Below are 15,571 nucleotides of genomic sequence, written 5' to 3' on the forward strand. Positions count from 1 at the left end.
GGGAATAGAGTGCCATTTGGGATGCACACCTTCTGTCATCGCCTCTGGGAATGTAGGACCTGAAAGTGTACTGTTGGCCTAGGATATCCTACAGCAGGAATAGCTCTGGGCCTAGGTTTTAGACTATAGCTAGGACATAGGGTCCAGAGTTATTCTCTGTTTTCCCTGGTTAGGTCATATTTTCAAGGAACCCGTTCCTTTGTCAAAGGCTTTGGATTGTTTTCACTTAACCATGTATTTCTTGTACATGGCACACAATACATAGCACACAATCTCCTGCAAAAACGTTAATGATAGATCTGATAGCGTTGCTGCCCAGCCCACTGGTGTTGTCACATACAGTTCATTTGGAAAGTATCAGACCCCTTTCCTTTTTCTACATTTTGTTACGTTACAGCCTTATTCTAAAATTGATTAAACAAATAAAAAAAACTCATCAATCTACACACAATACCCCATAATGACAAAGCGAAAACAAGTTTTTAGATTTATTTTCAAATGTATAAAAAAAACAAAAACAGAAATACCCTATTTACATAAGTATTCAGTTCCATTGCTATGAGACTCGAAATTGAGCTCAGGTGTATCCTGTTTCCATGGATCATCCTTAAGATGTTTCTATAACTTGATTGGAGTCCACCTGTGGTAAATTCAATTGATTGGATATGATTTGGAAAGGCTCACGCCTTTCTATATAAGCTCCCACAGTTGACAGTGCATGTCAGAGCAAAAACAAAGCCATGAGGTCAAAGGAATTGTCCATAGAGACCAGAGACAGGATTGTGTCGAGGCACAGATATGGGGAAGGGTACCAAAAAAATTCTGCAGCACTGAAGGTCCCCAAGAACACAGTCGCCTCCATCATTCTTAAATGGAAGAATTTTGGAACCACCAAGACTCTTCCTAGAGCTGGCCGCCAGGGCAAACTGAGCAATCAGGGGAGAAGTACCTTAGTCAGGGAAGTGACCAAGAACCCGATGGTCACTCTGACAGAGCTCCAGAGTTCCTCTGGGGAGATGGGAGAACCTTCCAGAAGGACAACCATCTCTGCAGCACTCCACCAATCAGGCCTTTATGATAGAGTGGCTTGACGGAAGCCAATCCTTAGTAAAAGGCACATGACAGCCTGCTTGTAGTTCGCCAAAAGGCACCTAAAGGACTATAAGACCATGATATTCAAGATTCTCTGGTCTGATGAAACCAATATTGAATTCTTTGGCCTGAATGCCAAGCTTCACGTCTGGAGGAAACCTGCCATCATCCCTACGGTGAAGCATGGTGGTGGCAGCATCATGCTGTGGGAATGTTTTTCAACGGCAGGGACTGGGAGACTAGTCAGGATCGAGGGAAAGATGAACAGAGCAAAGTGCAGAGAGATCTTTGATGACAACCTTCTCAGGGGGCTCAGGACCACAGACTCGAGCTGGGCCACTCAAGGACATTCCAACAGGACAATGACCCTAAGCACACAGTCAAGACAACGCAGGAGTGGCTTCGGGACAAGTCTCTGAATGTCCTTGAGTGGCACAGCCAGAGCCCGGACTTGAATCCAATCGAACATATCTGGAGAGACCTGAAAATAGCTGTGCAGCGATGCTCCCCATCCAACCTGACAGAGCTTGAGAGGATCTGCAGAGAAGAATGGGAGAAAATCCCCAAATACAGATGTGCCAAGCTTGTAGCATCATACCCAAGAAGACTCGAGGCTGTAATCGCTGCCAAAGGTACTTCAACAAAGGGTCTGACTACCTATGTAAATGTTTTTTATTTTTTATTTTAGAAATTAGCCAACGTTTCTAAAAACCTGTTTTTGCTTTGTCATTATGTGTGTAGATTTATGAGTGAAAAAAACTATATTTTGTTGTATTGTTTTAGTTACACAGAAGACATTCCCCAATGATGAAGGGAGGTCTGAGTGAAAAGTTTGGGGAACCATCGCTCTACTGTATAACAATATTATGAAACCTAAAATAATTTGTTCCTTAATTCTGCTATCCTGGTGATGTTCTTTTTTTCATGGATATCATCCCTATCTCCCTGAGTTTGCGACTGCAATTTTGTGGTAATGTTATAGACAGAGTGTATTGTGACAACTACTCGGTAGTCAAGCTTTCCTATTCAAATACTACACACAAATATAATATGGGGTCTTGTTGTAACTGTGCTTTCTTTGGCTTGTACTATATTTCCTAACATATACTCATATGTAAGATTTCAAAAAATATATTTGAAGTCTTCAAAAGAGACAAAACAGAAACGTTTATCACTTGTACACCACATATATTCTCTTTGCTGAATTTCTCCATTGACTGTTTATTTGTGATTCTACAAGGCAGACATTATACTGCACATCGTCCACCTATACCTCACACTTTATTTTGTTTATTTTCTAATATGTCCACCACTTTTCAATCCAATTATCTATGGCTTTAGGATCATTAAAACCAGGCAGGCTTGTAAAAAGGAACTAGGCTTTAACCCTAAAACATAAACTGATTGTTTATTTTTGTAAAATTGAATTATGTGTTTTGTGTTTTTTAAGTTGCTATAAATGACTTTACAAATATCTGGCATTTGAAATAGTTTCTCTGTAGCACGAAGATTATTTGAAAAATTAGCATAAGGTTTATCATGTATTGTCACTGAGAATGTTTTATGTAATAGTAGGTATTTGGTCTTTATAAATCACCAATTAAATATGGTGTTCCCCAAGGCTCTGTTTTAGAACCATTCAGATTTATACAGTATTCAGAATTGGGGTAAACAATTATATTGTGCTGGCAGATGTTTGGATTGGTTCCCTGCAAAAACAAATTGCCACAAGGTCGTCCCCAGAACTAAAATGGTCAGGACGTTGTGTCATGGTCCCCTGAAGGTTTTGTGTAGTTCCCGGTTTATTCAAATCGAACCAATTGTTATTGGTCACACACACGTGTTTAGCAGATGTTATTGCGTGTGTAGCGAAATGCTTGTGCTTCTAGCTTTGACAGTGCAGTAACATCTAACAAGTAATATCTAACAATTTCACAACATATAACCAATACACACAAATCTAAGTAAGGAATGAATTAAGAATACATACACTACCAGTCAAAAGTTTGGACACACCTACTTTTGACTGGTACTTTATACACTGCTCAAAAAAATAAAGGGAACACTTAAACAACACAATGTAACTCCAAGTCAATCACACTTCTGTGAAATAAAACTGTCCACTTAGGAAGCAAACACTGATTGACAATATATTTCACATGCTGTTGTGCAAATGGAATAGACAACAGGTGGAAATTATAGGCAATTAGCAAGACACCCCCAATAAAGGACTGGTTTTGCAGGTGGTGACCACAGACCACTTCTCAGTTCCTATGCTTCCTGGCTGATGTTTTGGTCACTTTTGAATGCTGGCGATGCTTTCACTCTAGTGGTAGCATGAGACGGAGTCTACAACCCACACAAGTGGCTCAGGTAGTGCAGCTCATCCAGGATGGCACATCAATGCGAGCTGTGGCAAGAAGGTTTGCTGTGTCTGTCAGCGTAGTGTCCAGAGCATGGAGGCGCTACCAGGAGACAGGCCAGTACATCAGGAGACGTGGAGGAGGCCGTAGGAGGGCAACAACCCAGCAGCAGGACTGCTACCTCCGCCTTTGTGCAAGGAGGAGCAGGAGGAGCACTGCCAGAGCCCTGCAAAATGACCTCCAGCAGGCCACAAATGTGCATGTATCTGCTCAAACGGTCAGAAACAGACTCCATGAGGGTGGTATGAGGGCCCGACATCCACAGGTGGGGGTTGTGCTTACAGCCCAACACCGTGCAGGACGTTTGGCATTTGCCAGAGAACACCAAGATTGGCAAATCCGCCACTGGCGCCCTGTGCTCTTCACAGATGAAAGCAGGTTCACACTGAGCACATGTGACAGACGTGACAGAGTCTGGAGACGCCGTGGAGAACGTTCTGCTGCCTGCAACATCCTCCAGCATGACCGGTTTGGCGGTGGGTCAGTCATGGTGTGGGGTGGCATTTCTTTGGGGGGCCGCAAAGCCCTCCATGGGCTCGCCAGAAGTAGCCTGACTGCCATTAGGTACCGAGATGAGATCCTCAGACCCCTTGTGAGACCATATGCCGGTGCGGTTGGCCCTGGGTTCCTCCTAATGCAAGACAATGCTAGACCTCATGTGGCTGGAGTGTGTCAGCAGTTCCTGCAAGAGGAAGGCATTGATGCTATGGACTGGCCCGCCCGTTCCCCAGACCTGAATCCAATTGAGCACATCTGGGACATAATGTCTCGCTCCATCCACCAACGCCACGTTGCACCACAGACTGTCCAGGAGTTGGCGGATGCTTTAGTCCAGGTCTGGGAGGAGATCCCTCAGGAGACCATCCACCACCTCATCAGGAGCATGCCCAGGCGTTGTAGGGAGGTCATACAGGCACGTGGAGGCCACACACACTACTGAGCCTCATTTTGACTTGTTTTAAGAACATTACATCAAAGTTGGATCAGCCTGTAGTGTGGTTTTCCACTTTAATTTTGAGGGTGACTCCAAATCCAGACCTCCATGGGTTGATAAATTTGATTTCTATTGATAATTTTTGTGTAATTTTGTTGTCAGCACATTAAACTATGTAAAGAAAAAAGTATTTAATAAGATTATTTCATTCATTCAGATCTAGGATGTGTTTTTTTTTTTGAGCAGTGTATATATGGACGAGCGATGCTAGAGTGGCATGGACTAAAATACAGTAGAATAGTATAGAATACAGTATATACAGTTGGAGTCATTAAAACTCGTTTTTCAACCACTCCACAAATTTCTTGTTAATAAACTATACCTTTGGCAAGTCGGTTAGGACATCTACTTTGTGCTTGACACAAATAATATTTCCAACAATTGTTTACAGAAAGATTATTTCACATATAATTCACTGTATCACAATTCCAGTGGGTCAGAAGTTTACATACACTAAGTTTACTGTGCCTGTAAACAGCTTGGAAAATTCTAGAAAATGATGTCATGGCTTTAGAAGCTTCTAATAGACTAATTGATAGGTTAATTTTGAGTCAATTGGAGGTGTACCTGTGGATGTATTTCAAGGCCTACCTTCAAACTCAGTGCCTCTTTGCTTGACATCATGGAACAATCAAAAGAAATCAGCCAAGACCTCAGAAAAAAAATTGTAGACCTCCAAGTCTGGTTCATCCTTGGTAGCAATTTCCAAACGCCTGAAGGTACCACATTCATCTGTACAAACAACAGTACGCAAGTATAAACAACATGGGACCACGCAGCCTTCATACCGCTCAGGAAGGAGATGCGTTCTGTCTCCTAGAGATGAACATACTTTGGTACGAAAAGTGCAAATCAATCCCAGAATAACAGCAAAGGACCTTGTGAAGATGCTGGAGGAAACAGGTACAAAAGTATCTATATCCACAGTAAAAAAAAGTCCTATATTGACATAACCTGCAAGGCCGCTCAGCAAGGAAGAAGCCACTGCTCCAAAACCGCCATAAAAAAACCAGACTAAAGTTTGCAACTGCACATGGGGACAAAGATCGTACCTTTTGGAGAAATGTCCTCTGGTCTGATGAAACAAAAATAAACTGTTTGGCTATAATGACCATTGTTATGTTTGGAGGAAAAAGGGGGTTGCTTGCAAGCCAAAGAACACCATCCCAACCGTGAAGCACAGGGGTGGCAGCATCATGCTGTGGGGGTGCTTTGCTGCAGGAGGGACTGGTGCACTTCACAAAATAGATGGCATCATGAGGAAGGAAAATTATGTGGATATATTGAAGCAACATCTCAAGACATCAGTCAGGAAGTTCAAGCTTGGTCGCAAATGGGTCTTCCAAATGGACAATGACCCCAAGCAAACTTCCAAAGTTGTGGCAAAATGGCTTAAGGACAACAAAGTCAAGGTATTGGAGTGGCCATCACAAAGCCCTGACCTCAATCCTATAGAAAATGTGTGGGCAGAACTGAAAAAGCGTGTGCGAGCAAGGAGGCCTACAAACCTGACTCAGTTACACCAGCTCTGTCAGGACGAATGGACTAAAAGTCACCCAACTTATTGTGGGAAGCTTGTGGAAGGCTTCCCGAAACATTTGACCCAAGTTAAACAATTTAAAGGCAATGCTACCAAATGCCATATGTGAACTTCTGACCCATTGGGGATGTGATTAAATAAATAAAAGCTGAAATAAATCATTCTCTCTACTATTATTCTGACCGTTCACATTCTTAAAATAAAGTGGTGATCCTAACTGACCTAAAACAGGGAATGTTTACTAGGATTAAATGTCAGGAATTGGGAAAAATTGAGTTTAAATGTATTTGGCTAAGGTGTATGTAAACTTCTGACTTCAACTGTACATATGAGATGAGTAATGCAAGATATGTAAACATTATTAAAGTGACTCAGATACCGTAGAATAGTATATAATAGAGTATATACATATTAGATGAGTAATGTAAGATATGTAAACATTATTAAAGTGGCTAGTGTTCCATTTCTTAAAGTGGCCAGTGATTTCTAGTCTATGTCTATAGGCAGCAGCCACTAATGTGCTAGTGATGGCTGTTTAAAACCTCTTAAGGATTGGACCCTTTTTTTCAATTTTTGCCTAAAATGACATACCCAAATCTAACTGCCTGTAGCTCAGGACCATGCATATTCTTCATATCATTTGATAGGAAACACTTTGAAGTTTGTGGAGATGTGGAATTAATGTAGGAGAATATAACACATTCGATCTGGTAAAAGATAATACAAACATCATCTTTGAAATACAAGAGAAAGGCCAGACAGTGATGTAGGATTCTAGATAAAGAGGTTTAGATGTTGTCCACCAGATGGCATGAGTGTGTGTGCAAAGTTTCAAACTGATCCAGTGAAGAATTACATCGCTACACAATATTTTGTATCAAGTCTGCCAGGAGTTTTCCCAAATGTGATGAATTGGTTTTCAAGTACATAACCATAGAGAACATACAAAAATGCTATGGTAATACAAAATGTAAGTTTGCACACTCCCAGGAATGTCATAAATTATGGATCATTAGCTTCCCTACAGAAAAGACACTGAACTTCACACATCAAGATAGCCAGGCGGAGTGGGTGTGGAGTCACAGGTCAAACTGTAGAAACCAGTTCCTACAGTTTAATATACACTACACTACATTTGATCTCTGGGACCCTCAGGATGACAAATCAGAGCAAGATTACTGAATGTAAGTACATAATTTACCTTCAGATGTGAATGTACCAAACCAGTTGCCGTGATAAAAGTGTTTTGTTGTTGTGCACTATCCTCAAACAATAGCATGGTATTTTTCTGCTGTAATAGCTACTGTAAATTGGATACTGCAGTTAGATTAACAGGAATCTAAGCTTTCTGTCCATATAAGACATGTCTATGTCCCGGAAAGTTGGCTGTTGTTTACAACACCATTCTAGTCACATATCACATATTCAGCAACAACCGTCCCGTATAAGGGACACCGATCCCAGAGAGGTCAACAGTCTGATGGCCTTGAGAGAGAAGCTGTTTTTCAGTCTCTCGGTCCCAGCTTTGATGCACCTGTACTGACCTCACCTTCTGGATGATAGTGGGGTGAACAGGCAGTAGCTCGGGTGGTTGATGTCCTTGATGATCTTTTTGACCTTCCTGTGACATCGGGTGCTGTAGGAATCTTGGAGGGCGGGTAGTATGCCCCCGGTAATGCGTTGGGCAGACAGCACCACCCTCTGGAGAGCCTTGCGGTTGCGGGCGATGCAGTTGCCATACCAGTCGGTGATACAGCCCGACAGGATGCTCTCAATTGTGCATCTGTAAAGGTTTGTCAGGGTTGTAGGATTGCATCTTCTGTGGATCTATTGGGGCGGTAAGCAAATTGAAGTGGGTCTAGGGTGGCAGGTAAGTTAGAGGTGATATGATCATTGACTAGTCTCTCAAAGCACTTCATGATGACAGAGGTGAGTGTACAGGGACAATGTTGGCCATCTTGAAGCATGTGGGGACAGCAGAGTGGGATAGGGAGAGATTGAATATGCCCGTAAACACACCAGCCAGCTGGACTGCGCATGCTCTGAGGACGCGGCTAGGGATGCCATCTGGGCCGGCAGCCTTGCGGCCACGGAGAAGGAGAGGCCACAGTCATTGGTAGCGGGCCACGTCGGTGGCACTGCATTATCCTCAAAGCGGACAAAGAAGGTGTTTAGCTTGTCTGGAAGGAAGACGTCGGTCTCGGCGACGTGGCTGGTTTTCCTTTTGTAGTCCGTGATTGTCTGTAGACCGTGCCACATACGTCTCATGTCTGAGCCGTTGAATTGCGACTCCACTTTGTCTCTATACTGATGTTTTGCTTGTTTGATTGCCTTGTGGATCGAATAACTACACTGTTTGTATTCTGCCATATTCTTAGGCAACTAGTCATGGTTAAATGCGATGGTTTGCGCTTTCAGTTTCGCGCGAATGCTGCCATTTATCCATGATTTCTGGTTAGGGTAGGTTTTAATAGTCACACTGGGTACGACATCTCCTATACACTTCCTGATAAATTCAGTTACCGTATCAGTGTACTCGTCCAAATTATTTTAGTAAGCTACCTGGAACATATCCCAGTCCGCGTGATAAAAACAATCCTGAACCGTGGATTCCGATTGGTCAGACCAGCGTTGGATAGTCCTTAGCATGGGTACTTCCTGTTTGAGTTTCTGCCTATAGGAAGAGAGAAGCAAAATGGAGTCATGGTCAGATTTGCCGAAAGGAGGGCGGGGGAGGGCCTTGTAAGCATCCCAGAAGTTTGAATAACATTGGTACAGTGTTTTAGCAGTGCAAGTCCTCAAATTTGCTTTGTTAAAATACAAAGCTACAATAAATGCAGCCTCAGGATATGTGGTTTCTAGTTTGCGTAAAGTCCAGTGAAGTTCTTTGAGGGCCATCGTGGTATCAGCTTGAGGGGGGATATAAACGGCCGTGGCTATAATAGAGGAAAATTATCTTGGGAGATAATACGGACGGCATTTGATTGTGAGGTATTCTAGGTCGGGTGAACAAAAGGACTTGAGTTCCTGTATGTCACTACAATTACACCATTAATAGTTAATCATGAAACACACAACTCTGCCCTTCTGCTTCCCAGAGAGAGATTTATTTCTGTCTGTGCGATGAAATGAGAACCCCTCTGGCTTTCGACAGAGTATCCTGAGAGAGCCATGTTTCTGTGAAAAAAAGTATGTTACAGGCCCTGATGTCTCTCTGGAAAGAAATCCTTGCCCTGAGCTCGTCAACTTTGTTATCCAAAGACTGAACATTAGCAAGTAATATACACGGAAGCGGTGGGGGGTGTGCACGCCTCCTAAGTCGAACCAGCAGGCCGACTCGATTGCCTCTCCTCCGCTGGCGATGTTTTGGGTCGGCCTCTGGAATCAGTTCAATTGCTCTGGGGAGAGCGAACAAAGGATCTGCTTCGGGGAAGTCGTATTGCTGGTCGTAATGCTGATAGTTCTGGTTAGTTTCCGCCACTTTGATATCCAATAGTTATTCCCGGCTGTATATAATGACACAAAACATTTCCTGAGCTAATAATGTAAAAAGTAATACATAAAAAAACAAAATACCACAAAGTTTCCTAAGAGCTACAGTGAGGGAAAAATGTATTTGATCCCCTGCTGATTTTGTAAGCCCACTGACAAAGAAATGATCAGTCTATCATTTTAATGGCAGGTTTATTTGAACAGTGAGAGACAGAATAAGAACAAAAAAATCCAGAAAGAACGCATGTCAAAAATGTAAATAAATAGATTAGCATTTTAATGAGGGAAATAAGTATTTGACCCACTCTCAATCAGAAAGATTTCTGGCTCCCAGGTGTCTTTTATACAGGTAACGAGCTGAGATTAGGAGCACACTCTTAAAGGGAGTGCTCCTAATCTCAGTTTGTTACCTGTATAAAAGACACCTGTCCACAGAAGCAATCAATCAATCAGATTCCAAAAACTCTCCACCATGGCCAAGACCAAAGAGCTCTCCAAGGATGTCAGGCACAAGGCTGGAATGGTCTACAAGACCATCGCCAAGCAGCTTGGTGAGAAGATGACAACAGTTGGTGCGATTATTCGCAAATGGAAGAAACACAAAATAACTGTCAATCTCCCTCGGCCTGGGGCTCCATGCAAGATCTCACCTCGTGGAGTTGCAATGATCATGAGAATGGTGAGGAATCAGCCCAGAACTACACGGGAGGATCTTGTCAATGATCTCAAGGCAGCTGGGACCATAGTCACCAAGAAAACAATTGGTAACACACTACGCCGTGAAGGACTGAAATCCTGCAGTGCCCGCAAGGTCCCCCTGCTCAAGAAAGCGCATATAAAGTGGGGAAAAAAGTATTTAGTCAGCCACCAATTGTGCGAGTTCTCCCAATTAAAAAGATGAGAGAGGCCTGTAATTTTCATCATAGGTACACGTCAACTATGACAGACTAAATGAGAAAAAAAAATCCAGAAAATCACATTGTAGGATTTTTAATGAATTTATTTGCAAATTATGGTGGAAAATAAGTATTTGGTCAATAACAAAAGTTTCTCAATACTTTGTTATATACCCTTTGTTGGCAATGACACAGGTCAAACGTTTTCTGTAAGTCTTCACAAGGTTTTCACACACTGTTGCTGGTATTTTGGCCCATTCCTCCATGCAGATCTCCTCTAGAGCAGTGATGTTTTGGGGCTGTCGCTGGGCAACACAGACTTTCAACTCCCTCCAAAGATTTTCTATGGGGTTGAGATCTGGAGACTGGCTAGGCCACTCCAGGACCTTGAAATGCTTCTTACGAAGCCACTCCTTCGTTGCCCGGGCGGTGTGTTTGGGATCATTGTCATGCTGAAAGACCCAGCCACGTTTCATCTTCAATGCCCTTGCTGATGGAAGGAGGTTTTCACTTAAAATCTCACGATACATGGCCCCATTCATTCTTTCCTTTACACGGATCAGTCGTCCTGGTCCCTTTGCAGAAAAACTGCCCCAAAACATGATGTTTCCACCCCCATGCTTCACAGTAGGTATGGTGTTCTTTGGATGCAACTCAGCATTCTTTGTCCTCCAAACACGACGAGTTGAGTTTTTACCAAAAAGTTCTATTTTGGTTTCATCTGACCATATGATATTCTCCCAATCCTCTTCTGGATCATCCAAATGCACTCTAGCAAACTTCAGACAGGCCTGGACATGTACTGGCTTAAGCAGGGGGACACGTCTGGCACTGCAGGATTTGAGTCCCTGGCGGCGTAGTGTGTTACTGATGGTAGGCTTTGTTACTTTGGTCTCAGCTCTCTGCAGGTCATTCACTAGGTCCCCCTGTGTGGTTCTGGGATTTTTGCTCACCGTTCTTGTGATCATTTTGACCCCACGGGGTGAGATCTTGCGTGGAGCCCCAGATCGAGGGAGATTATCAGTGGCCTTGTATGTCTTCCATTTCCTAATAATTGCTCCCACAGTTGTTTTCTTCAAACCAAGCTGCTAACCTATTGCAGATTCAGTCTTCCCAGCCTGGTGCAGGTCTACAATTCTGTTTCTGGTGTCCTTTGACAGCTCTTTGGTCTTGGCCATAGTGGAGTTTGGAGTGTGACTGTTTGAGGTTGTGGACAGGTGTCTTTTATACTGATAACAAGTTCAAACAGGTGCCATTAATACAGGTAATGAGTGGAGGACAGAGGAGCCTCTTAAAGAAGAAGTTACAGGTCTGTGAGAGCCAGAAATCTTGCTTGTTTGTAGGTGACCAAATACGTATTTTCCACCATAATTTGCAAATAAATTCATTAAAAATCCTACAATGTGATTTTCTGGAGAAAAACAATCTCATTTTGTCTGTCATAGTTGAAGTGTACCTATGATGAAAATGACAGGCCTCTCTCATCTTTTTAAGTGGGAGAACTTGCACAATTGGTGGCTGACTAAATACTTTTTTTCCCAACTGTACAGGCCCGTCTGAAGTTTGCCAATGAACATCTGAATGATTCAGAGGAGAACTGGGTGAAAGTTTTGAGCTCAGATGAGACCAAAATCGAGCTCTTTGGCATCAACTCAACTCGCCGTGTTTGGAGGAGGAGGAATGCTGCCTATGACCCCAAGAACACCATCCCCACCGTCAAACATGGAGGTGGAAACATTATGCTTTAAGGGGTGTTTTTCTGCTAAGGGGACAGGATAACTTCACCGCATCAAAGGGACGATGGACGGGGCGTGTACCGTCAAATCTTGGGTGAGAACCTACTTCCCTCATCCAGGGCATTGAAAATGGGTCGTGGATGGGTATTCCAGCATGACAATGACCCAAAACACACGGCCAAGGCAACAAAGGAGTGGCTCAAGAAGAAGCACATTAAGGTCCTGGAGTGGCCTAGCCAGTCTCCAGACCTTAATCCCATAGAAAATCTGTGGAGGGAGCTGAAGGTTCGAGTTGCCAAACGTCAGCCTCAAAACCTTAATGACTTGGAGAAGATCTGCAAAGAGGAGTGGGACAAAATCCCTCCTGAGATGTGTGCAAACCTGGTGGCCAACTACAAGACACTTCTGACCTCTGTGATTGCCAACAAGGGTTTTGCCACCAAGTACTAAGTCATGTTTTGCAGAGGGGTCAAATACTTATTTCCCTCATTAAAATGCAAATCAATTTATAACATTTTTGACATGCGTTTTTCTGGATTGTGTTGTTGTTATTCTGTCTCTCACTGTTCAAATAAACCTACCATTAAAATGATAGACTGATCATGTCTTTGTCAGTGGGCAAACTCAGAATCAGCAGTTGATCAAATACTTTTTTCCCTCACTGTACATTTTTGATCAGTATACCATATCATAACGTTATACTGCAACCAAACAGTTATCTGTACTGAACGCCCTCTTATGGTCCCGAGGTTAATGTCAGGGTTTAATGTTCCTACAAAGTTCTGACTATTGAACAAAGTCATCAGTGGGATGACGTCTCGCTGAAACCCTTAAAGCAGCATTTCCCAATCTTTGACCTGTGGACCCCAAGGGGTGAACGTTTTGGTTTTTGCCCTAGCACTACTTAGCTGATTCAAATAATCAACTAATAATCAATCTGTGATTATTTGAATCAGCTATTAGTGCTAGGGCAAAAAAATGCACGTGCAACACTATGCCAAATGTCCTTAGGCGTCCCCTGTTTGCTGGGTTAATACATCAATAGAGTAAATAGAATCAATTGAGTTGCTTGTCATAAACTAAATATAGATCCATCTCTATGGATTGGTTACATGTTGACACTGAAACTACAATCCCATGTGAGCATACACTATGATATATTTAGAGGCTAGCAGGACAAGTTATTGGAGCTGTATTCCCCCTCTCTCAAGCAAGAAGACATTTCATGGACACAAGTTTCTTTATTTCTTTCACACCTCAGAAGTCTGACAATGTACAGATATTATCAGGATCTTCTTTTTTTTATAAGAGGGAAGATGTGAATTCATTTTGCTAAAACTATTGTGTTTAGTCTGAGCCTAAACAGAATCAAATGATTCACACTTGAATTAATTCACATCCATACACACTCAAGCCTTGTAAGGACTAAGAATTGCTGCATTGACCAGAGGAAGAAAATTAAGAAAAGCTATGGAGAACTCAACCCAAGTCAAGTTATTTCATCTCTTTGGCTTACAAGAGACATTTAACAACAAATTGGTCTATTTTATCTTGTCTCTTATCACATACCTTCTCATCATCACTGTTAATCTGACTCTGATCATCACAATCATTCAGGAGAAAGGCCTCCATGAGCCCATGTATATCTTTCTGTGTAATCTATGTGTGAATAGTTTGTATGGAACTGCTGGTTTCTACCCCAAGTTTTTACTGGACCTTCAGTCAGATGTTCAGGTGATATCTTATGGTGGATGTTTGACTCAAGCCTATGTAATATACACATCTGTCCTGTGTGAAATTTCTACTCTAACAGTGATGTCTTACGACAGGTATGTGGCAATATGTAGACCACTACTATACCATACCATTGTGACATCTTTAACTGTTAGAAAGTTACTCTTATTTTCTTGGTGTTATCCTTTATTTATAGGACTCATAGTAGTTATTTTAGCCATCAGAATTCCTTTGTGTGGATCTCGCATTGATAAAATCTTCTGTGACATTCCATCTATACTGAAACATGCATGTTTACCCATTACCATGAATCCGATTTTGAACAAATTTATAATATGTGTTCATGTATTACAGTTATTTTTAATTGTATTTTCTTACTGTCAGATTGTAAGGAATTGTGTAAAGTCAGCTAAGGGAAGGATTAAGTTCACACAGACATGTGTGCCACATTTAATAACAATGGTTATTTACATCACAGTAACCCTGTTTGACACTCTGCAAGGGTGGAATAGTAATGTAAATATTACACTAAATATGCGTAATGCAATGGCTGTACAATTCCTTGTTGTACCACCTGTCTTAAACCCTGTCATATATGGACTTAATCTCCAGCAGATCCGAAGGGCAGTTTTTAGAAATTGTAATGCACATAAAATCATTGATATGAAACGTTAGTTACATAGTCTTCCACAACAGGGAGACTTCCTGATATCAGAAGTCAACAAAAATAAAGTTAAAATCTGCCAAAACTGTTTCAAGGTTAAACTGCACCTAATTTCTTGATTCCTGTCACCAAGGGCGCAACTTTGGTTTTAGAAGTGGGGGGGAAGGCAGGGACATAACCTGCCTGGGGGTCCTCCCTACATTTATTGGTGCATGTAATGCTAATTTCCTGCATTTCTACTAGTGCTGTACCTGACAAAAACGAATCTTGGTCAACCAAGGGTAGGCTTTTCTTTCAACCAATTGATTTGTCGACATTTTAAAATATGTATTTTTCCATATATAGACACACCCTATGTGCCAATTTATCTTACCATTTCTACAAATCTGCGTACCTGTTATAATTTTCATATGCACATTATCGTGGAACATTTTATTTTAATTTATAATAGTCTTCGTATCTCAAAACAATTGTCTGTGGTTAATCTACAATCTTAATCTAAATGAAAATGATACACATCTAAAAGTAACTTTTATTTCCATTGTCAACTATATAAAAATAGCCTACATAAAGCCAACACGTAAAAACATTGCAGCCTGCAGGAAGAAAATATCCTGATAAAAATAAATATCCTATGAATCATGTTGGCTACGCATGACCTGTCTGCAAGGAACTCAAGACATTGTATCAGCTATCAACTGGGTCAGGTATTTTATGATGTTTCCACTGGATCAGACCATTACATTTTTCCCTTTCACAACAAGTGGTTATCGAAAGGGAGAGAGATGGAAATATTGTTCAAATACTTTGAGGAACTATTGGCATTCTCATTTTATTCTAAAAACATACTTTGTTTACTTGCTGTTTGAGGTGAAGAAAAATTACTTTGAGAAGCTCCACAGCTCATTAGTGGTGGTGAGTTAAGGCAATCAGATATACTATCAGACATCCCCAAATGGGCACATTTATAGGCCTACAATTGCACGCAGGCCAGGTAGAC

Source organism: Coregonus clupeaformis, chromosome 5 (assembly GCF_020615455.1).
Source record: "Coregonus clupeaformis isolate EN_2021a chromosome 5, ASM2061545v1, whole genome shotgun sequence".
NCBI lineage: Eukaryota > Metazoa > Chordata > Actinopteri > Salmoniformes > Salmonidae > Coregonus > Coregonus clupeaformis.